This window comes from Asparagus officinalis, chromosome 7 (genome assembly GCF_001876935.1).
Source record: "Asparagus officinalis chromosome 7, Aspof.V1, whole genome shotgun sequence".
Classification (NCBI taxonomy): Eukaryota; Viridiplantae; Streptophyta; class Magnoliopsida; order Asparagales; family Asparagaceae; genus Asparagus; species Asparagus officinalis.
The window spans coordinates 27,050,814-27,073,165 of record NC_033800.1 but is presented as its reverse complement, the minus strand read 5'-3'; the positions used below and the strand labels follow the sequence as shown (position 1 = coordinate 27,073,165).

The following is a 22,352-nucleotide window of genomic DNA, read 5'->3' as shown; positions in this document are numbered from 1 at the left end:
AACAGTTTTCGCCGGAGAGGAGAACGAAAATTTTTGTTAAAATTTCAAGAAGAGTCGAATGACTCTTGATTTGACCCCTAGCAGTCTATTTATAGACAGCTATGAGCTGTCAAATCGTAACGGACGGGATTCGAGGCCATCAGCCCGCCCAAACTCGACCCTCGTGTCCGAGTTGGTTCAGCTTACAAACGCGATGTTCATCTACGCATTCAAATTTCCCAACGCTGGGCTCACCCACGCGTTCCAATTCTCAAATGCAGAAGTCATCTCTGTGTTGAGACCACCATGAACAGCAACTTCTTGGCTACCCAGGTGACCAAAGCCGGGAAGAAACAAACGACTCCACTGGGGAGTCTATCGGAGGGGTACAGATAGATTACAATCAACAACGTCGAAATCATCTGGCTCGATCAGACGGAAGAAGCAATCAATCCGCTAAATTTTTGAGATCTAAAGTATTCCGAAAATTCGTCCCAGTCAACCGCGAACTTTTGAAAACTTTGGAGGGGGTTCTGTAGGCTATCTAAAAATCACAATAGATAGCTTATCCAAACAAGCTCCGACAATGGAGGTCATAATCAGACGACTTCCCAATCTCTGCATCCGCAACCCCACAATCGCCATAAACACGACCTCACTTCTGAGATGATTGATCTTGATGGCTGCGACAACAGCACTAATATTATATTAACAACTATTAGAGATGCTGATGAGTAGTGGGATGATTTCAGAAATAAAAGGCTGGACTTAGTTGGTGAGTTGCTTGGTAGAGAGCTGTGGACAAATATTCATCTTTAAGACACTATGGATGTTGATTCCCGTCTAGCTCCTACAACGAAAGCTACAATCAAATAGCTTTCGCACTGACAATCGGAACATACAATCAAATAGTCGCTTGGTAGAGAGCTGGGGGCAAATATCCGTCTTTGAGACACTATGGATGTTGATTCCCGTCTAGCTCCTACAACGAAAGCTACAATCAAATAGCTTTCGCACTGACAATCGGAACATACAATCAAATAGTCGCTTGGTAGAGAGCTGGGGGCAAAAAGCTACAAGTCAAATAGCTCATTCTGAGACGCGGATGTCATCCCCGCGTCACCACTTTAGAAATGAAGGCGACCCCCGCGTCGCCAAGCCACAATCCAAACACGGGCGACCCTCGCATTCATAGGGGTTCAATTAACACTGACCCCCGCGTCTCCAAGGCACAAACCAAACGTGAGTGACCCTCGCGTTCGTAGGAGTTCAACCAGCACTGACCCCCGCGTTTCCAAACAAGCAACAAGCTAAACGCGAGTGACCATCGCGTTCAATGGTGTTCAGCTAACACCCAACCTCGCGTCTCAATCCTAGGAAGCGAAGTTGGGTTCTGAACGCCAGATTGGGCGTTTGACTCACTCAAACATGAGTCAAACGGTTCCAAAACCGTTTATCCCACGTCCTGAGGGATTTTCGCCCACGTAGGAGAGGATATAGGGGTCAGTTACAACCTCCTATCCCCCTATAAAAGCTCAACGAACCCAACAGAGCAAGAGGTTGGATTTTCGGCATCTGAACCACAGGGGTTGATTGGATTTTCTCTGGGCTCAGATCAGAGGCTATTGGCTGGCTCGTTGAAAACCACTCTGGCTTGGAGATTCAGCAGCAACGAAATCCTTGGAGATAGGATTTTTGAATTAAACTCAGAAGATCAAATCTGAGAGGATTCTTCGACAACAGAAAAACAGCTTGATCCTTAACCGAATTTTCGGTTTTAGCCAAAAATCCTAAAGTCAATGCCTAACACGCGTCGCCGGGTAGTCTATTCCCGTGAGAAAGACGAAGTCTACGTATTCAATATCGTAGCACTAAAAGGGTTAACTCTTTTAGCACAACGTCACATGCGGAACGGATTTAGACAATCCGTATGCTAGCCCGATTCAAACGGTAGTCGGTAAAGGCTCATCAAACCCGTTGATGGCTGAGGGTTTGCCAAAAATCCTATAAATACGAGAGTCGCTGACGCATCAGCTTCATTAGTTAGTCTCGTGACTTGAACATCCAACGACATTTGAAACCCTAGGGTCAACGTCGGTCAACGCGTAACCCTAGGTCAACGCCAGTCAACGCGTTGCGATCAAACAGACAACGTACGACGTTCGAAACCCTAGGGTCAAGGCCGGTCAACGCGTAACCCTAGGTCAACGCCGATCAATGCGTTGCAATGAAAAAATCAATACTCCGAAAAGTATACGAGTATAAACTGCTTCTTAATACTCCGAAAAGTATACGAGTATAAACTGCTTCTTAATACTCCGAAAAGTATACGAGTATAAACTGCTTCTTAATACTCCGAAAAGTGTACGAGTATAAACTGCTTCTTAATACTCCGAAAAGGTATATGAGTATAAATTGTTCCCTATTTTTGGTTGAGAAGTTCCTGGAGAATAATTTTCTAAATATTCTTAAGGATAACTCAACAACACTATGCCGGACAACGCGTCGCAAATAAAGACTCAACGCTAATATTCGAGGGTCAGTTCTATGTTGAACCAACAAACATGAGCTAAAGATCATAAAATCAGGAATCGACTTCAAATTTGAAATTCCGACAACGGTCAGACAATAAATGCAGCACCGAAAACCTTACAGACATTCGACAAAGCACCGAATAGCCTGAAGGATTGAAGGAATCAAGAACAGAAGCCATTCCAAGGTCCCGTTACACCGACTGAAGGTTGGGACAATCATATCCAAAGTATTCCAGACTCTTCTATAAAAGAACGAGACTGAAATACTTTGGAGGGGGTATCTGTAGGCATATAAAATTGCTTATAGGTCCCTTAGCACAGCTCAACACAAACTGACGAACCAACGAGGCGACGAGGTTAACGAATCGCACGCAAGCAACGGAATAAATCCATTCGCGTGCGGAATCAAGCTAACGGGTTGAAGAGTCAACGAGTCATCCATCCAAGGGCGGACTCGGACGAATCACGATCGAATCAAGATCAGTTTCGGACTTAAACTCAGAAGTGGATTTACTACCATATCAGGAATCAGGTCAACGAATCGAGTCCGAACAAGTCAACCACACAACCGAATCACGGACAGAACCGAAAGACGAAAAACGACGAAACCTAAATACCTATAGGGGCTCGGCCAAAACCGAGCCACCTATAGGTGGCTCGGCCAAGAGCCTGCCACCTATAGGTGGCCGGCCCAGATCTGTGCGCGGGCACAGTTCAGAGAGCCTATAAATAGGAGGCCTAGGCTCATTTGTCAAAGGTTGGATTTTTTGGAGGCGAAGCCCTGCTGGATTCGAAGCTCAGATCTAAAAAAGATTCAAGCTTTGGGACTTTGAAGACTTGCTCATCCAAATCCGATGCTCGGCGATCGTCAACGCCAAATAATGCAAGATTTCGAGAGGAACCGGATCTCAAATCGGATCTCAGATCTACGCAGGCATACTCCGGATCAAAGCTTGGTCTTTGATCCCGAGATCTAAAGGCTACTATTTCCTTGGCGAAATAGTACTCTCGGCTATTATTTCCTTGGCGAAATAATACCCGTCGTACTGCGTAGATCCGACCGGATCTAGATCTCGCGGTGGTCCACGGATAAACCCCGGCGCAGGCAAACAACCCACGCAAGCGAGCGACCGCAAAACAAGAGCTCGTGATTTGTTCGACACAAAAGGAGAAAGTTGTAATCTTTTTTTTATTTTTCTTTGATTTTATTGTAACCGGATCTTACAAAAAAAAGACCGGATCTTTGTAACTCAAAAAGCTGTTATTTAAGATGACAATGGAATCAACAATGAAAAAAGACACGATTTTCCCCGCGAACAGCACCTCGTTTCAAAATCGGCATTACTAAAAATTGAAAAAATGTATGCTAGTATTTGTGATTAGTACCCTAGATGGGGAAGGAATGTATCCAAGTTTCTACATAGTGAAATGAATAAATTTTATAGAAATAAATCTTTTTCAAACTTAAAAAGATCTTTTGCATAAATACCTAGGTAACATTCACAAAATAGAAAAAAAAACTTAATACATATATTATTAATCTTTTGCATAAATACCTAGGCTTAAACAGAACACCAAATAAAAATTTTCGAGCATAAAGGATATAATTTAAGAAAAATGCATACTTAGTTTGAGACATCTCCAAAATTCGAAACAAAGAAAATTTGGAAATAAATTTTTATTTCCAAATGTATGTTAGTATTTGTGATTAGAACCCTAGATGGGGAAGGAATGACTCCAAGGTTCTACATAGTGAAATGTATAAATATTATAGAAATAAATCTTTTTCAAACTTAAAAAGATATTTTGCATAAATACCTAGGTAACATTCGCAAAATAGAAAAAAACTTAATACATATTATATTGATCTTTTGCATAAATACCCAGGCTTAAACATAACAATAAATAAATTTTTTTAAGCATAACAGATATAATTTAAGAAAAATACATACTTAGTTTGAGACATCTCCAACATTCGAAACAAAGAAAATATGGAAATAAATTTTTATTTCCAAATGTATATTAGTATTTGTGATTAGAACCCTAAACAAAGAAAATTTAGAAATAATTTTCCATATAACCTAACAATGAAAATATAAAATTATACCTCTAATTCAATTGCAATTGAAAGAGTATAACATGTAAAATCATACCTTTCAACCTGAACAACTGGCTCTGACAACCTTCTGTAACATTGAATGAAAATAAAATAGTTAAATTTTTTTGCTAGAATCCATGACCAGCTAAAATATTATGAAGCTTTTGGGGGAAAAAACATACCTTTCAATCTGTGGTAACGCGCACAAACCTTTGCAGCCTTCAGAGAAAATCTTCTTTGTAGATGATGGAGGTGAGGATGAATAATATGAAGCATTGAGGGCTTACCATATATAAACATATTCTTCAGATTTAGTTTCAAGAAGTGATGCTTGGATTCTCAAGAATACTAATGAGCGTAGAAAATTTTTTCGAAGAGGGAGAAGAGAACGGTGTGGGAAATTGAATAGAGTAGATGACGAAGCCCTCAATTTAGGATTGAAGGCCAAAAAGAGGCTTAGATTGAGGGATTTCGAAAAAAACAATCACAATTTGACAGCTGTGGCGGTCGACGGAGACGAAGAGACGATTTGGGGAGCTGTAGATGATTTCTGAGTTCGAAGGACACGCATACTGATCTTGGAAGTTGAAGAAGGGGGGGAGGGGGAATACTACCAGCGTGAGGTGGGTGAAATAATTAGAGTTGATGAAGAAATAAAAAGGGGGTGAGGAGGCGGGTGATAGGGGATGTGGGTGAAATAGTGAAATGCTATGCTGGGAATTGAAGAAAAGGGGGAACAACGACTTGGGTGAAATAATTAGAGTGAGGACGTGATTCTTGGTTAATTAGAACAAATAATCGGGTAATAAAAGGGTAATTAATGTTGAGATAAGTTAAGGTTGACATTAAAGTTTTTATTTTTTTAAAGAAATTAATTTTTGAAAAAAGCACGAAGTTGCCAGGTGGCATTTTCAAGGGGAAGAGATTTTAAATATAAAATATAGATTTGCCAAATACATCTCACCGGCTTATAGGCCACATTTTGACTAGTTGTCAAACATGCTATTTCTATAATAAATGAATGAAATTACTTTCCACATCTTCCAACGGCTGAGAAACTCATTTTTGCATATAACATGACAACCTATGGCGCCCAGGAATCTATTTTGTTCATAACAATATTGGGAGGAAAACAAACTTATACATACTAGTCAAAACTAGAGAAACAAAGGAATGTCGTAAATTTCCTCACATGGATACGAAGAATTCTAAGTACATAAAAAAGACTAGAGAAACAAAGGAATGTCGTAAATTTCCTCACATGGATACGAAGAATTCTAAGTACATAAAAAAGATAAAAACAAAAGTATACAAAATAAAAGTAGGGAAATAGATATACTTTCACTTTAAAAGTTCAGGACACGAAAATAGAAATGCATTCAGCTTGAAATTAACTCTAAATAAGGTCTTTTCCCTTGATTACTGCTGTAATCTTTCGGGATGCACTCACATTTGGATTTTTTTTCTTGCACCTCACTGCAATTCGCTGCTTGTGCTAAGGTCATCTCCAACGGAGCTGTAATTTAGCGCTAAAAGCTATTTTAGTGCAAAAACTCCATCCAATCGGTTGCTAAATCACGCGTTAAATTGATGAGGTGCTACAATGTTGCGCAATTTAGAGTTTTTTTGTTTTTTTGATTTGACCCTTAAACTATGTGATAACAAATTAAAAATACCTATTGTATCCTATTATATCATTCATTAACCTCAGACTGTTCCATTTATTTTTTTAAACCTTTATAATGAATTATAATATAAAATAATTATTAAAATAAAATTCTTTTTGGTGTAAAATTTAGTGTAATTTATTAAAATAAATCAATTTGTTAAATATTTTAAATAGATAAAAATGTTAAAAGATAAGAATAATAAAAAGAATTTTCTTTTTGGTGTAAAACTTGGTGTAATGTGTTGGAGATGGAATAGTAATTTGGTATAAAAACTACATCAACTTAATGTAAAAACTACACCATTTTGGATTTTTTGATTGGAGATGCTCTAACTAGCGAATGCATTCTCATGCCCCCCTCCATCATTATATTAACCACCTAACTAAAGTAAATTTACATGCCCCGCCACTTTTCGCGTTCGCGAATCACGGGGCAGAGAACATTATAGTACCCCTGCAGTTAATTCATAATTTTTTAAATTAATTAATGGTATTAATTAATGGTATGATGGTATGATACTACACTATTTTGGATTTTTTAGGAGAGATGCTCTAAGGGGGGGTTATTGGTTAGGACAAATTGAGGCCAATGGGGATAAGTATTCCAATGGAACAATTTTATCATTTGGGATATTTTGAGTGGGGTAAAGTAGGATAAAGTAGGATAATGAGATAATTTCAACATTTGATTTGACAATTCATGTGAGATAATTGATGATGTGACACCTTATTAAAAAATAATTTTATCTATTAATTACTTCTAAATTAACTTATCCAATTGGTTTAGTATATTATTTAGTATATTATTATAATATAAATATTATTTTATTTTATATTAAAATATAATATATTGTACTATACTTACAAATTACTATTATTAATTATTATATTGTATTGTATTATATTACATAAGCATGCTATACTATATATAATAATTAATATAATATAATATCAATATATTTAATATAATATTTTAATAATATAATATTTAACTAGTATTTAGCCCCGTGCAAAGCACAGTTTCTAAAAGATTTCTGCAAATACTAAACATGTTACCAAAATAAAGTATTATGCTTTAGATATGAAGTAATAGATGTAATGCAAACAATGAAATTTGTTAGCTGACTTATCGAGTTAAATTGTTACCAGACATGACTTTTATCACTTCTGGGAAACCTTCTCTGCCATTAACCTGAGCAATGAATCATAATTTTTTAGGCACATACTTTATGTGTTTTAAATAAGGGTTTTTTTTGTTTTTAGACCCAATTCTTTACTCTGATTTATCTATAAACCCAACAACTTTCTTTTGTATCATTGAACCCAATTAACTTTATGTATTTGTCTCTAAACCCAAATAGTATAATTTAGAGTTAGGGTATCTTGTATTTATACATTTCTCAAGTAAAAATCCCAAAATACCCCGCCCTCAATCTCCACAAAACCAGTTCTCTCTCCTCTCCGTTCTTTCTTTGCCCTTTTTATAACCGAAGAAAATGAAGAAAACCCCCTTCTTCCTCTGTTCTCTCTCTGCTCTCCATTCTTTCTTGATGCCCATCGGATCCCTTCTTCTCTCCTCTTTCAATTCCTCTACAACTAGTCCAATTTGAGTGAAAATTTGAGTCCTAGTTTAAGCCCTAACTTTTCCATTCTTTTCTTCACGCCACCACCGCCGCCATTGCCGACGTCGAGGTCTTGAACTCTAGACGCGATGCTGACAGGCGCCTGACTGCTACCATCGTCTGACCGCTGCCATTGCCCAACCGCCGCCGTCACATAAGACCGCCATTGCCTTACTGCTACTATCACCTAACACTGCCGTCACCTAACACTTCAACTAACGTCGTCATCTTCTTTAGTGTCTCAACTAGAGCGTATCCCCCTATAATGGTCAACCTGACTGCCGGTGGCTCACTCTCAAGCCTCCACCCCCTTCTCTATAAGTAATCTCTCCTCAAAATTATGTTTTCTAGTGATTGGTATTCTATCAGTGTGTGCTACTTTTTCTTTTTTTATTTCAGTTTGCATCTTATTTGGTTAGTTTAGTTTTATTCTTTTTCCATAGAGTGGTTGTCCGTAGCATATGGTAGAATATGAATCCCTCATTCTTGCGGTTGATAAAATTTAGTGAAATGATTTTATTTTGCCTAGAGTTGTGAAATAGGTAAATATATGGTGATAGAGAGTATAGTTAATGGCATAAAGGTAGGTAGAAAGAGAAGAGGTAAAAATATCAATCAAATATGTAGCATTCATGGGATTGTAAATGCATATCACAGTACGTAAGTTTTTATAATATTGTGATTTTGTTTACACTTTTTACAAACACAATGGGGATGATAGCATATTTAACAAAAACTAACAGCGTCTATGTAAAAACTTGACATCTTGATGATTGTAATGTATTTCTATATGTGATTACTTGATTACCTATAATTTACGGTAGTTTACTGCCGAGTTTATATATAATTTAGACCATAGAGAAGTATTTTGAGATTAATGAAGAAAATGTTGCTGTAGATTAATTTGATATTGTATATATGTTTGTAAAGGATAGAAGATTTCATCATTATTCTTCTCTACGTGGATATATGTCTAATGCTAGTGAATTTAGAGTGAAGCTTATTTCTACCATTCCCGATGCTTGGAATTTAGACATTACTTCTTGTCAGGAGGTAGAAAATGTTGATGTACCTCAACAACGTGGGTTAGTGTATTCGATTTATTCATATGTTGTTTTTTCATATGTGCTAATGCATAGCGACCATATATTGCGGGCCAAGAGTGTTATATTGATATTGCAAACATTAAACTTGTAGTAGCTTGGATTGCGGGGTGTTCTTGATGGCATACATGTTTAGCCTCGTTTCCGGTCAAACTATTTCAATTGACCAAAAGAATTGTGCAAGACATAGAGCTCGTATCGTTGCTCTATTTCTACATGAAAGTATATTTTCTATAAGTGTAATGTTCAGCAAGACATAGAGCTCGTATCGTTGCTCTATTTCTACATGAAAGTATATTTTCTATAAGTGTAATGTTCATTGAACCGCTTTTAAACTCAACCTATTCTATTTCTACATGAAAGTATATTTTCTATAAGTGTAATGTTCATTGAACCGCTTTTAAACTCAACCTATCCAACCTCGGCCGCGGCCTCGATGCAAAAGAAGTTTGCTTAAAATAAATTTCAACCAAACCACACACAGATCAGTCACCTACAATAATACTATACAACCTTGATAAATAGATTTTTAAATAAAGGTCAAAACTTTACACGTGCTTTTGTTGCAAATATATATATTAACTAATACTCAAAATTTTAAAGGACCAAAGTAACAAAATAATTGATAAGCAGATAGAAATCAAATCGCTGCAAAATCCACCACCCTTTTTTTGGTTAATCCAACACAATGACAACCTAAAATCCTACCGCATCTACCAACAACAGACGAAAAAAAATCAACAATATCACCAATCAAACAACAAAAAATATAGAGATCGAAGAGCCAAAACCTTATTGATCTTGAACTTGTTGAAGACATCCTGAAGAACCTTATAATTATGTGTCATATCATACTCGAACTCGGCATCAAAATTAACCTTGTGCATCGGCACCATCCCAGGGTGAACCGCATAAAGTAGTTTTGCAAATAGTAAGTGTAAAGGATATTGTCACAAATAGTGATGATGTAAGGGGCATATATGCATAAACGCATCCTATGCTCTCTTTTATGTCACAAAAATTGGTCACTGCTGACATCGACGATGGTGATCTGGGGTGGCGTCGGCAGCGTCGCCCTCGCCCAATTCTTCCTCTTCGGTGGCAAGGTACTCTAAAATTTGCAACTTTTTTGGGGCAAAATATATCTATATGTTATTATTGATCGATTTAAGAGTGAATATTCCAGTTCTGATAGATTCAATGCAGAAAGTTGTGATCTTCCATCTCAAATCTCTAAATATTGGAATTGAGACCAAATTGTAAGCTGCAGTGGACCGCTCCAGACGCCACCTGAGATTTCTTGATCGGAGTCGATCAAAGACCAAATCAATAACCAAATCAGTCAAAAATTCGATGAAATTGAGTTAAAAGGTTCGTACCTTTTCAACTTTGGAGAGGTTGAGATGGAGCGTCGAGTTGATCCAGGCGAGGATCTCGTTTCGGTCGACGAAGTAAGCGCTATCCATCATCCCTATGTTCGTCGCCGCCATCAGAGATCATAGAGAGTGATGAGAGAGAAAGAGGAGAAGAGATTAATAAGGGTTTGAGTGAGTGGTGGAATGAATTTGTAGAGGAAAGGCGAGCAGGGTTTATACAAATCTGGAAACAAATTCAGATAACGTCAACTGCTGGAGTTTGTGGAGAACGTGGGGCGGTATTAGGGGATAACGACAACTACAGCAGTTTGTGGAGAACGTAGGGGCGGTATTAGGAGAAAAATTATGATTGGCCCAACCTTATGTTACTGTTCATTTAACCTTTTTGATTGTTCTCCTTTAGTTAAGAAGAAGTAGATATAATATATTATTTTATTTATACAAAAATATAATATGTTATACAATAATTAATAATTAACATTATATTAGTATGCTACATTATATAATAATTAATATAATATATGAATAATATATTTAATATAATATTTTAATAATATATTATTTAATTTAATATATTATAATATAGTATCATAGGATATAATGTACTTTATAATAATATTTATAATATTTTTTACTTTATTCAATGTAATATTTTTTAAAAATATTATATTAAAATTAAAATTATATATATATATATATATATATATATATATATATAACATGAATAATTACAATAATATATATTAATAGGTATCATGTTATAGTATAATATATTATATTAATTTCAAACTATAGTATTATATTAATATTATATATAAATATTGTTATTAATATTAGTAATTATTATATTATATTATAACTAGTATGGTCATATATATAATAACTATAGATAATATTTTATAAATTAATAAATAATATATATTATATAATAATATATTATATTAAAAATATTATATAACTATTATAATAAATAACGTTATATTATAATTACTAATTAATATTATATAATAACATATTAGGCATAATACTAATTAATATATGTTATTAAAATATTAATATATATATAGATGCATATATGTTAAATATAAGTTAGAATGTAATTAGTTAAGTAATACAAAAAATTATTTAAAATTATCGCGCCAATTGCCTTCAAAAGTGGAACAAGCATTATTCTAATATGGAGGATGAGGTAAATTTGGGGTAATTACGAGAAAGGGGTGGAGGAGATCTTTATATAGTTGGTGTAATTTTTAGGAAAAGTGTGAGTGTTTATCTTGCTCAAGTTATCCCATACAACTGGAGATGAACCAATAAGCACCGCGCCACAAAGTTGACGGTGTGTGGCTTGGCCATTCCAATTACGTCCCAATGAATTACACCAAAAGAAGTGATGTTCGAAAAAATTAATCGGCATTATTCCCCATTTACAACAAATTCAATAACCCTCCTAACTAGGGAATCGCATTCTCATTCTCATGCGCCTCTCATCTTTATATTAACCAGCACTAACTTAAAGTAAAATTTAGCATGTCGCTACGCAACTTTTCGCGTTGCTGCCATTAACGAGCAGAGACATTATAGACCACTGCAGTTAAGTCATTAATTTTTATAAATTAATAAATTAATTGATTAATTGATGGTATGATGGTATATAACTAATTAAGAATATTTTTCAGACGAACGGACTTATTTTTTGGGTGAAGGCTCCTACAGAAAGAAGAGAAGCTATAAATAGATGAGTAGAGGATCAGAAAATTTATATAATAATATATTATATTAAAAATATTATATAATATTATAATAAATACGTTATACTATAATTACTAATTAATATTATATAATAACATATTACATAATACTATTAATATATGTTATTAAAATATTATATATATCATATCATATATTTATAATATAATTAGTATGTATTAGTTAAGTAATACAAAAATATTTTAAAATTATCCCAATTGCCTTCAAAGTGGAACAACATTATTCTAATATGGAGGATGAGGTAAATTTGGGGTAATTACGAGGAAGGGGTGGAGGAGATCTTTATATAGTTGGTGTAATTTAGGGAAAAGTGGAGTGTTTATCTCTCAATTATCCCAACAACCCAATAACACCACAAAGTTGACTCCAATTCCAATTACCCCAATGAATAACACCAAAAAGTGATGTTCGAAAAATTATCGCATTATTCCCCAAATTACACCAATCAATAACCCTCCCTAACTAGGGAATGCATTCTCATTTCTCACGCCCTCTCATCTTTATATTAACCACCTAACTTAAAGTAAATTTACATGTCCTACCACTTTTCGCGTTCGCCAATCACGGAGCAGAGAACATTATAGTACCACTGCAGTTAAGTCATAATTTTTATAAATTAATAAATTAATTGATTAATTGATGGTATGATGGTATGATACTAATTAGATATTTTTCAGACGAACGGCTATTTTTTGGGTGAAGCTTCCTACAGAAGAAGAGAAGCTATAAATAGATGAGTCGAGGATCAGAAATCGAGCGCTTTTCTATTTAAATTTCTCTCCTCTTTTCTCTCTTCTCAGATCTAGGTTTCTCACATTCGAAGATGGCGATCTGAGTTCCAGCCTCTGATTCGAGTTCGAGAATGTCGTAGGACGCCAAGAATCTCATCGGCGATACTTGTGGTTTGATCTCACTCTTCTCTCTCTCTCTCTCTCTTCTCTCTCTTCTCTAATTTGACGATCGTTCTTTTTCTTGTGCATCTGATCGATGAGATCGCAAGTGTGTAAGGTCTGGAATCCATTTCGTGCATTTTAACCGATTTTTGCAGATTTTTTTTGTTGATTTTTTGATTTCGTTGTGGTTTTTGTCTCAATTTTCTTTCTGCTTTTAGACTTAGGTTTTTGTTTCTGTTCGATGAGCGTGATTGGAGTCTCGAGCCTTTGGTTCGAGTTCGAGAGTTTCGATTTAATTAGGCGATCGTCTAGTTTCTTGAACCGATTTTCTGCGTTTTTTCACAAAATTTTGCACATTTCTTAATTTTTTTTTCGAATTTTGGTTTTCATTGTGGTTTTGTCTTAATTTTTCTTTCTGTTGTTAGACATAGGTTTATTTCCCCTTTGTGTTCGATGTCGTAATTGGAGTCTCGAGCCTTTGGTTCGAGTTCGAGAGTTTCTCTGATTGTTAAGATCGCAAATGTGGATTTGGTTGCGCTCTTGAAATTTCTGGAATCGAATTTGTTCAGTTTTTGTTCTTTTTTTTTGCAATGTGGATTTGGTTGCGCTCTTGAAATTTCTGGAATCGAATTTGTTCAGTTTTTGTTCTTTTTTTTTGCTGATTTCATTGATTTCTAGATTTCGCTGTGTTTCTTTCTCTTCTTTGACGACCTAGGTTTTTCTCTCTTCGCTTTTCCTTTTCGCGGAATCAAATAGTGTCACTGGAGATTCTAGCCTTGGATCCAAGCTCGAGAATTCGTACAAGGCCAAGAGGCTTATCGCTGGTCCTAATGGTTTGATCTAACTCCTCTCTTTATTCGATCGTCCACTCAACTTTTGGATCATTGAGTTTTCTGTTAATCTGTTTGATAAGTTCACAATTCTGGATCCTGTCAGGTTGTTCGAATTTCTAGAACCAGTTTTGTGCAGTGTTCGTTCCAATTTTTGCAGTTATTTTGATTGCTGGATCTGGCCATGGTTTTGAGTTTGCACGTTGTTCATAGCGTAGCCCTTTGAATTTTCACTTTTTCTGTCATACCTGGGGTTTTTTTTTCTCTTCGATATTTTCTCGGAATTTGAGTTTGGGTTTGTTTGTGGGAAAATTTACAATAAAAAGACAATAAAGGAAAATTTGATTTGTATTCCTTTAATCTCGATTACAATTGGATTTCCTGATTACAAAAGAGAGGAGAATGATCTGGATTCTCCCCTTTATTTAATTCTGGGTTCTTCACGGTGGCGATGAGATGCCTCCCTCGAATGCTCGCGTCGAGTTTGCTTCTCGTTGACGATCCGAGACGTTGTGGAGAACTCTGAACGAGTTTGAAACTCTATGAAAGAGTTGATTTAACCGAAAGTCGGTTATAAGTCAAGGATGAAGAAGATCTTGTTGCAGATCTCCCAAGCTCTAACCGAAGGATGAAGGATCCTATTTTCGCTGCCAAGGAGTTCCAACAGACCGCCCCCCGAAAGATCCCCCCCTGAACTAAGTTGATTTCTTAGTTATTTATAGGAGATTAAGGGGTGTAACCACCTCCTTAATTCGCTCCTAAGTGGGGCTAATGCGATGTAACCGCCCCTTAAATCACTCCTGAGTGGAGTTGTGATCCCCTCAGATCGTGGAAAACGGTTTTGGAACCGTTCAGCTCGTGTTTGAACGAGTCAAACACAAAATCCGCGTTCTGGTGTGAATTCTGCGTTCAAACGCAGTGTCTGGAAGCTACGTTGGCATCTTGTTGGAAGCTGCGTTTGGCGGCGATTAGAGCTGCGTTTGGCAGCGATTTGAGCTACGTTTGGCAGCGATTAGAGCTGCGTCTGGCAGCGATTATAGAGCTGCGTCGGGCAGCGAGATGTTGAGCTGCGTTGTGCAGCGATGTTGAGCTGCGTCGGGCAGTGATGTTGAGCTGCGTCGGGCAGCGATGTTGAGCTGCGTCGGGCAGCGAATAGAGCTGCGTCCAGTGGCGATTTAAGCTGCGTTTGCAACTTTTGGAGCTGCATTTGAGCTGCGTTCGTGGCTATGAACGCGGCGCATCTTGATGCTGGTACGCGGGGAGGACTTCCACGTCTTGATTTGAAGAGACCATTGATTTGTAGTCTCTTTCTGTCGAAGCGTTGCAAAGATCGTCATTTTGTAATCTTTACTTTAGCTCTTTGATATGCAAGAGTCGTCAGATTGTAACTCTCGATGTTGATGGTGAAGGCTGTTAAACTAGAGCTCTCATCGGTTGTCGTGAAGGTCGTCAGATTGTAACCTTCAGCGATCTACGTGAAAGTCTTCAAATTGTAGCCTTCTGGAAGTCGTCAGATTGTAACTTCCATCATCGGTGTTTTGATGGGGATCAGCTATCTATTGTGATTTTTAGACAGCCTACAGAACCCCCTCCAAAGTTTTCGAAAGTTCGCGGTTGACTGGGACGAATTTTCGGAATACTTTGGATCTCAACTCTGATCTTGGAGCTGTTGATTCCTTGTGGTAAAGGATTTGTTCTCTGCACTTGCTTCGAAGGCATCTTGGTTGAAGGGATTTGCACGTAGGACCTGTGTGAAGGTATGCGCCATAATCCTGCTTCTGGAATGTGGGGGTGGACCCTGCATTTTGAACTTGAGACACGGGTGTGACCTCGGCGTTTGGTTTTTGCATCGCGGGTCTGACCTAAGCGTTTGGTTTTTGCATCGCGGGTCTGACCTAAGCGTTTGGTTTTTGCATCGCGGGTCTGACCTAAGCGTTTGGTTTTTGCATCGCGGGTCTGACCTAAGCGTTTGGTTTTTGCATCGCGGGTCTGACCTAAGCGTTTGGTTTTTGCATCGCGGGTCTGACCTCAACGTTTTGACTTAAGACATGAAGTGGCTTCCATGCATTTTTGACTAAGTCTTTGAGACTTGTCTTCAGCTTATTCGTTTCCTCAACGTTTTGACTTGAGACATGGAAGTGGCTTCCGTGCATTTTTGACTAAGTCTTTGAGACTTGTCTTTGGCTCATCTGTTTTAAGTCTCGGCTCACATCCATTAAGCTGATGGACCTGCAAACGTGCATAGGATTTTTGGCAAACCCTCAGCCATCAACGGATTTGATAAGCCTTTACCGACTACCGTTTGAGTCGGGCTAGCATGTGGATTGTCTAAGTCCGTTCCACATGTAACGTTGTGCTAAGAGAATGAACCCTCTTAGACTTGATGCTATGATTTTGAATACATAGACTTTGTCATTTTCACGGGAAACGACTAACCGGCAACGCGTGTTAGGCGTAGGCTTATCTCTAATTAGGGATCGAGATAAAGTCCCCCATGCGTAAAAGGCATGGATTTTGGTGCTACGATGTTGAATACGTAGACTTTATCGTTATTTCTTCCTGTGTTACTTGAAACACTGAAAGAAAGTTGGAAGCGCCAGAGGTGTAATATTAACTTGACATGAATTTTCACTTAGAGTGAAATTCAGAAACTTTCTTTATTATCGTTGGGATAATTTCAGAAAATCTCTAATCCACTGGGGATTTTATAATGACAACTTGCTATTCTTGTTGAAAAAGGATTAACAAGTTCATTAGGGGGTTTGACTGGTTAGAGGTGTGATGTTAACCTAACAGTATTTTTATGGACCTATCGTTCCGTTGATGAGAGTCGATAAGTGGAAAGTGTTGCGATCGGAGCAACTTTGAGGACCTATCGCTCTATTAACGAGAGTCGATAAGTTGATTTTGTCAGAGGTGTTTGATATTAACGTGACAAGAGAATGTTGCGATCGGAGCAACTTTGAGGACTTATCGCTCTATTGACGAGAGTCGATAAGTTGATTTTGTCAGAGGTGTTTGATATTAACGTGACAAGAGAATGTTGCGATCAGAGCAACTTTGAGGACTTATCGCTCTATTGGGTTTGTGGACCTATCGCTCTATTGAAGAGAGTCAATAAGTTGATTTTGTCGTCAGAGGTGTGATGTTAACTTGACAGGAATTTGTGGACCTATCGCTCTATTGAAGAGAGTCGATAAGTTGATTTTGTCGTCAGAGGTGTGATGTTAACGTGACAGGAATATGTTGCGATCGGAGCAACTTTATGGACTTATCATCCTATTGACGAGGATTGATAAGTGGATTGTTCAGAGGTATGGTGTTAACATGACAAGAGGATGTGTTGCGATTGAAGCAACTTTATGGACTTATCATCCTATTGACGAGGATTGATAAGTGGGTTTTTGTCAGAGGTGTGATATTAACATGACAGGAGAATGTTGCGATTGGAGCAACTTTGAGGACTTATCATCCTATTGACGAGGATTGATAAGTGGGTTTTGTCAGAGGTGTGATATTAACATGACAGGAGAATGTGTACTTGTGATTTGAACAAGATTTTGGGGACTAGCGTCTCGCTGGGGAGAATTGATAAGTTGATTGTCAGAGGTGTATATTGTTAACGTGACAAATTAGGAGTAATGCGAGTTGAATGCATACTCTGTGGGGATGATGATCGTCAGAAGTGTAATGTTAACTCGACGATGTGAAAGATTCGTTACTATTAATCCAATGGATTTCAAGTAACCAACCCCCAGTCTTGATTAAGACTTAGCAGGGGAATAAAAAGAGGTAGACAAGGCACATCACCTAGTGGGCCATTATCTGATGAGTTTGACTATCAGAGGTGACTGTTAACGTGATAGTTTTGTGGACCTGCCATCCTACTTGAAGAGGATTGGTGGGGGAATTTGGAGAAACTAGACTATCAGAGGTAACTGTTAACGTGATAGTTTTGATGGACCCGCCATCCTATTGATGAGGATTGGTGGGGAAATTTGGAGGGAATAGACTATCAGAGGTAATCATTAACGTGATAGTTTTTTATAGACCCGCCATCCTATTGAGGAGGATTGGTGGGGGGGATTTGGAGAAAATGGACTATCAGAGGTAACTGTTAACGTGATAGTTTTGGTGGACCCACCATCCTACTTGAAGAGGATTGGTGGGGGAATTTGGAGGAAGATAGACTATCAGAGGTGATTGTTAACGTGATAGTTTTGGTGGATTTCATGGTTGACAGAGGTGTTCTGTTGAACATGACAACTCAGAAAATTTATTATTCATAATTCAATGAACTACAAATAAACCAACCCCCAGTCTTGAACAAGTGCAGGGGGGAAAATGGCAGACATGGCACATCGCATAGTGAGCCACTGTCTAACGAGTTTGACTATCAGAGGTAACTGTTAACGTGATAGTTGTTGGACCTGCCATCCTACTGAAGAGGAGGATTAGCTTCAATGGCCGTAGTATCTTCCGGTTCTGACTGGGAAGAGTGAGCTTGGTCCGATTGCTCAGGAGAAGATTGGGCTTGGTCCGATTGCTCGGGAGAATCCTGCCTACTTTGTTCTTCAGCTTTGATCCTGGCAATGATCTTTTGAGCCTGTTCGTCTTGAGAGATTAGTTGTCTCCAGGAACGGCATTCTGCAACTCCAATTCGGGCTAGGAGATCTGTCTGCAAGTTGTGCCGACAAGTCTCTACTAAGGTAGACTGTGTCATACCTGACGAACACCGGAGAGCCATGGTTCGGAACCTCTTGACGAAGGCTTTGACGGACTCCCTCTTCTTTTGCTTAGTGGCTAGAAGGGTATGGATGGAGATTTCCGTATCCTCTTCAAAGAATCTCGACAGGAAGAGTCTCTCTAGATCTGCCCACCTTTGGATACATCCGGCAGGTAGTTTTCTGAACCATTCAAAGGCAACTCCCTTGAGGGTGCCAATGAATAATCGAGCCAGTATGGCGTCATTTGATATCACATTCCCAGTCTGTGACTTGAAATGATAGATATGTTGGTTCGGTGATCCCGTGCCGTCAAAAGTTTGTAGCGTCGGGACCTCAAATTTTGAAGGATAAGGGGTTGAATCCCATTCGGCAGGATAGGGTCTGACAGCTCCCTCTTCTTGGAGCTCGTTTCTGTTGGCCATGGCATTGAGGCGGGCTTCCAATTCTTCCATTTTTATCGATTGAGGATTCCGCTCATTCTCGGTCTCTCTTCCTTCATCAGAGGAAGATTCCAGGTTGTGGGCTTCTTGGTCAGAAGCCGTGTCATCAACCATTTTTCCCTTCCCTTTGCTTGTGTGAGGTCGGGACGAAGACGTTCTTTCCCTTCGGGAAGATTCTTGCCTGAGTGGCGAATCTGTTTTCTGAGATTTGGCCTTGTCTGCGACGAGTTGAGTCAACAGGGCCAGGAGTTCATTGATGGCCTCTTGCTGAGATTTGAGCATGGCCTCCTGCTCATCAAGTCTCTTCGCGAGATCTTCATGGTTTCCCGTCATATAAGCGTAGCTCTCATGTTCAACAAAAGAGCTTGATGACTGGGACTCTGCAATGGCTGAGTGTTCATCATTGGAATTGGTTCCCCTGGCTAAACTCCGATAGTTGACAGGGGGAATGGCTCCTGTTCGCGTCCGAGTATGTTGATAAACTCCATCAGACTTATTCAGGAAGTCTTTCAAGCCAGGAGACTGATCGTTCTCTGACTCATCGGAACTAGGAACTGATGATCTCCCTCTGCCGATCATGTTAGAAGTGACTCTAAGGTATTCATCCTCAGAAGTCTTCTTCTTGTGTGAACGCCGTCGTTGGTTGGGTAAAGCAACGTTCGTAAATTGGTTGAACACCAGCAGTTGGGCCGCATATGAGCAGCATTGGCGTCCCGAGAGGACCGTAGGAATCAGTCGTTCACATTGAAATGAACGAATGACTTGTTGCATCGATCTTTCTCTCGATGTGAACTCTCTCGAATCTGTTATAAAGATTCGAGGAGAATTACTCACTGATTGTGAGGTTTGAACTGGAACCCCCAGTCCATGATTGGACAGGACTGGCTCTTGGTGAATATGGATCTGGTTGAGATGCCTTGAATCCATAAACTTCTTATATCCGCCCCTCAACCTAGTCGCGCTACGCAGAGAATTCGGGGGTCTCGCTGCCCGGTCAGCGAGTCGGGGGTCCAGGGGGAGACGCGAAGGTCGCGTTTGGTACGAAGATCGCGTTTGGCGCTTGAAACACAAAGGTCGCGTTTTGGTTTGGTAACGCGAATGTCGCGTTCTTCAGTGTTGACGCGAGGGTCGTATTTTGACTAAAAAACGCGAAGTTGAAGTTCGCGTTCAACGAAGGCTTGAGGTCCACATTTTGGTTGTAAAACGCACCATTGAGGGCCACGTTCAGTCTGGTTCTCGCGAAGCTCATGTTTGGGCTCATAAACGCGAAGTTCAGGGTCGCGTTCAGGCTCACGAACGCGAATCTCGCGTTGGTTGGAGGATCGATTTTCTCGAAGTTGTACTTGTCGTCGAGATCTTCTTCTTCGTCGAGCGGCGTTCTTGTTGGCCTGTTTTAAGGTCTCTGCAGCGATGTCGTCGACAGAGTTGGTCGCTGTTATGGGCCTTTCGTGACCCGAGAAACGTCGCTTTGGCATGAACGCAGAGCCTTCAACTCGGTGGACGAGTTTGGCCGAAGCTGAGCCCACTCCTTCGGAGGAGGGGCTGTTCGAGCATTCTTGGTTGAAGGAGAAGGCTTCCTTCGGCATAGGAGCAACAATTAGAGCTTTAGTCTCCTTGGAGACTTTGTGGATCTTGCGCATAGCCTTGGGGCTAAGGGATCCGGATAAGAGAGCTTCCTCAAACTTGGCTTGATCAAACTCAACCATGAGAGTTTCGACGGTTGTTCCAGTAAGATGAACGTCGGATTGCGCCACCACTTCTTCGTCAGAGAAGCTCATCCCCAGCAGAGTCGCCATCTTTTGTTTGTGGGAAAATTTACAATAAAAAGACAATAAAGGAAAATTTGATTTGTATTCCTTTAATCTCGATTGCAATTGGATTTCCTGATTACAAAAGAGAGGAGAATGATCTGGATTCTCCCCTTTGTTTAATTTTGGGTTCTTCACGGTGGCGATGAGATGCCTCCCTCGAATGCTCGCGTCGAGTTTGCTTCTCGTTGACGATCCGATGTCTTGTTTCACTAGAACGTGGTCTTCTCCTCACGATTTGACATTGTGGAGAACTCTGAACGAGTTTAAAACTCTATGAAAGAGTTGATTTAACCGAAAGTCGGTTATAAGCCAAGGATGAAGAAGATCTTGTTGCAGATCTCCCAAGCTCTAACCGAAGGATGAAGGATCCTATTTTCGCTGCCAAGGAGTTTCAACAGACCGCCCCCCGAAAGATCCCCCCCTGAACTAAGTTGATTTCTTAGTTATTTATAGGGGATTAAGGGGTGTAACCACCTCCTTAATTCGCTCCTAAGTGGGGCTAATGGGATGTAACCGCCCCTTAAATCACTCCTGAGTGGAGTTATGATCCCCTCAGATCGTGGGAAACGGTTTTGAAACCGTTCAGCTCGTGTTTGAACGTGGAGCTGCGTTTGACAGCGGTATAGAGTTGCGTTGGGCAGTGCTTGGAGCTGCGTTTGTGCTACGTTTGGTAGCGGATCTGAGCTGCGTTGGGCAGCGATATTGAGCTGCGTTGTGCAGCGATGTTGAGTTGCGTCGGGCAGCGAATAGAGCTGCGTCCAGTGGTGATTTAAGCTGCGTTTGCAACTTTTGGAGCTGTATTTGAGCTGCGTTCGTGACTATGAACACGGCGCATCTTGATGCTGGTACGCGGGGAGGACTTCCACGTCTTGATTTGAAGAGACCATTGATTTGTAGTCTCTTTCTGTCGAAGCGTTGCAAAGATCGTCATTTTGTAATCTTTACTTTAGCTCTTTGATATGCAAGAGTCGTCAGATTGTAACTCTCGATGTTGATGGTGAAGGCTGTTAAACTAGAGCTCTCATCGGTTGTCGTGAAGGTCGTCAGATTGTAACCTTCAGCGATCTACGTGAAAGTCTTCAAATTGTAGCCTTCTGGAAGTCGTCAGATTGTAACTTCTATCATCGGTGTTTGATGGGGATCAGCTATCTATTGTGATTTTTAGACAGCCTACAGGGTTCTTGAACTAGAGTGAGAATTTCTCTCTCTTTTCTCTCCCTCTCTCTATATATTTGATAGTCAATTTTTGGCTGATGTTATGTAGTTCTCTTCACGATCGTTTAATTCTTGTTTATCTGATTGACGAATGGAATTATGATTTTTATTTTGTGCAATGTTTATTCCCAATTTTTGCAGGATTTTTTGATTTCTGGATTTGGTTATGGTTTTGAGTATGCTTTCTGTTCAATATCTAATCTCTTCCAATTTTCTTTCTTTCTTCTTTTCTCACGCCTGGGATTTAATTTTTCTTTTATGTTAATTTATAATGGTGATTGGAGTTTG

The 22,352-nt window shown here is 39.1% G+C and overlaps 2 long non-coding RNA genes across 7 annotated transcripts in view; one reads left to right on the top strand and one right to left on the bottom strand.

Annotated features, from left to right (window-relative positions):
- LOC109849143 lies at positions 9,628-10,705 on the bottom strand. The gene is made up of 2 exons (XR_002249011.1): positions 10,385-10,705; positions 9,628-10,295 (listed from the first exon to the last, which is right to left on the bottom strand). It is a non-coding gene; the product is annotated as an uncharacterized LOC109849143 (long non-coding RNA).
- Positions 12,389-22,352, top strand: part of LOC109848452 — an 88,628-nt gene continuing 78,664 nt past the window's right edge. For 2 of the 6 annotated variants that reach the window (XR_002248795.1, XR_002248798.1), the window contains exons 1-2: positions 12,393-12,742; positions 12,826-13,050. This is a non-coding gene — a long non-coding RNA (uncharacterized LOC109848452). Of the gene's footprint in view, positions 12,743-12,825; positions 13,051-22,352 lie in introns of all 6 variants that reach the window. The other 4 variants (XR_002248800.1, XR_002248796.1, XR_002248797.1 and 1 more) reach the window with 3 other exon arrangements.